This window comes from Vulpes lagopus, chromosome 12, assembly GCF_018345385.1.
Source record: "Vulpes lagopus strain Blue_001 chromosome 12, ASM1834538v1, whole genome shotgun sequence".
Taxonomy (NCBI): domain Eukaryota; kingdom Metazoa; phylum Chordata; class Mammalia; order Carnivora; family Canidae; genus Vulpes; species Vulpes lagopus.
In genome coordinates, this window is record NC_054835.1 from 51,351,677 (window position 1) to 51,354,713 (window position 3,037).

The window sequence follows — 3,037 nt, forward strand, 5'->3', positions numbered from 1 at the left end:
AGGTAGCATTTGTGTCCGAATTACTGGTGTATAAAAATTGAATTGATTATCCACTTAAAACTGTGTCAGAAGGGCACGCGAGTGACTTAGTCCATTAAGCATCTGACTCTTGATCTCAGCTCAGGTCTCGACCTCAGGAATGAGTCCAAGCCCGATGTTGGGCTCCATGCTGCATGTGGAGCCTACTTAAAAAACAAAAACAAGAAACAGTGTCAGAGTTCTCAATTGTTAAATCAAATTATTTCAGTGAATGAAGGTCAGCTTATATGAGATTTAGTGACTTCTTAATGAATTTTTGAAGTACATTTAATTAACAGACTAGATACATTAAAGTGTATATTTGCTGTCTGATTAAATAATGTAGGGGAGACTTGTAAAAGCTGATGCCAACTGTCACTGGTCTAAAATAATGACACAGTAGACAATTGTGAGTTTTTAGGTACACCTCAGAAGTGTACAAAAGTGTTACTAATTTACAATGAGACATATACATTGCATATGAACATTGTATATGTATAAAGAGGAAGCTCTATAAATTATCATATAAAGGCTTTCCATTTTAATTTTTTCCTTAATTTTTAAATGCAAAAATTTCACACCTGTACAAGGCCACAAATCCCATTTAATATCATTTTAAGATGATAGAGTTTTCCATAAGTTTCTATGTAGAGAAAGTTTGCAGGTCCGAGGAAACAAACAGATTCTGTTTCCGTATTTAAAACTTTTTTGGAAAAAGTTAGATTTTATGGAAATAAACTTATGGAAATTTTAATTATGGAAATTTCTTCCCAGTAAATCATGTTCATATGAACTTTGGAGAATAAAAATTGAAAACGTTTTATTATGAAAACGTAAAACACAAAAACATATATGGAGTATGTACTTTATGCGATTAAGGAGAATTGCTAAACAATTGTAAATTAATACCAAGACCCAGAGGGGATAGTCAAGGAAAGAAAGTTTTCTTGATTGCAGCCTAGTTAAGCAATTTAATTAGAAGGGCTGCTTTACAAATATGTGCAATTTTGCCAATGGGAAATGAGTTTTCTGGTGATAGGTAGAAACATTGATGAGTCCCAGCCAGGATATCATTACAAAGACGAAAGGTCACTGGGCCCTCCTGACAACAAGCACATGTTTTCCATTGGATGCCTCCCCTATGGTGAATTTTCTTGCCACTCATTAGAATTTATTGACACATAATTCCCCTGCAAAAGAGATTGTGGAAAATGTAGGCTTACATAATCTTTCTCTTCTATTTTTCTCTGAAGAACTGAGTGAAAGGTGTATCACAGTGGCCGTTTAGGTGGTGATGATGAAGCTGAGAGGGAGGAGAGAAGGTGAGGGATGCATGCAAAATGTCCATTTGCCATTTTGAAGCGTACGCAGACCTTTAAATGGTTCACTTATCTCATATTGTAAACTCCAACTTGAGGAGAAATATTCACCAGACAGGTCATAAATCATGCCCAAAGACAGGTGCAATAAATACCAATGTCAAAAAGTTACAAAGTAAAATTATATTGTTTTGACAAGGCTTCCAGATGCGCTGACAACAGGGCAAGTAAATGGTCTCCTTTCTGAGAGCCCACATTGCTGGTACTTGGGTGGGGAGAAGGATCTCAAGCCATCATGAGAAGAACAGCATCCCAGAGTGTTAACGCTTGTCCTTCTTACTATACTCAAGGAAGCAGCGAGCAAAGATGCCTCTGTCTATGCAAGGACGTCATTACGTTACAAGCCCATCGGTGAAAAAAGCTTTTAGGGCAGAGTCACATACCATAAGGAAGACATTTAACATGCACCTAGTTCCCACCCCTTTTTGGAAAATTTACTTCTAAATCACACTGCGGTGAATTGTATATAAGGATATGCACACACATATGTATATATACTTTTTAAAATTATTTTTTTTATCTGAACACAGTTGACACACAATGTTACTTTAGTTTCAGGTGTACAACCTAGTGATTCAACTTTTCTGTGCGTTATGCCGTGCTCACAAGTGTAGCCACCACCTGTCACCATACAACGCCATTACCATATCATTGAGTATATTCCTTATGCTGGGCCTTTTATTCCCATGGCTTATTCATCCCATAACTGAGAGCCTGTATCTCCCACTCCCCTTCACCTATTTTGCCCATCCCCCCGCATCATCCTCTCTGGCGACCTTGAGTTTGTTCTCTGTATTTATAGATCTTTTTGTTTGTTTATTCCTTTGTTCTGTTTTTTTTTATTTTTTTATTTTTTATTTTTTATTTTTATTTTATTTTTTTTAAATTAATTTTTATTGGTGTTCAATTTACCAACATACAGAAAAACACCCAGTGCTCATCCCGTCAAGTGTCCACCTCAGTGCCCGTCACCCATTCCCCTCCAACACCCGCCCTCCTCTCCTTCCACCACCCCTAGTTCGTTTCCCCGAGTTAGGAGTCTTTATGTTCTGTCTCCCTTCCTGATATTTCCCAACATTTCTTTTCCCTTCCTTTATATTCCCTTTCACTATTATTCATATTCCCCAAATGAATGAGAACATACACTGTTTGTCCTTCTCCGATTGACTTATTTCACTCAGCATAATACCCACCAGTTCCATCCACGTTGAAGCAAATGGTGGGTATTTGTCGTTTCTAATTGCTGAGTAATATTCCATTGTATACATAAACCACATCTTCTTTATCCATCGAAAGATGAATGCATTTGTTCTGTTTTGTTTTAGGTGCCATATATCAGTGAAAACATATGGTATTTGTTTTTCCAGTCTGACTTATTTCAGTTAGGACAATGCACTCTAGGTTCATCCAGGCTGTTGCAAATGGCCCAGTCTCATCATTTTTTAAGGCTGTGTTATATTCTGTTGTTATATATACTTAAATATATACACATAAACATACATTAAACATTAACTGTTTAATGAAATCACCCAGATAACATTTTATAAAAAACTTATTTATTGGGATCCCTGGGTGGCACAGCGGTTTGGCGCCTGCCTTTGGCCCAGGGCGCGATCCTGGAGACCCGGGATCGAATCCCA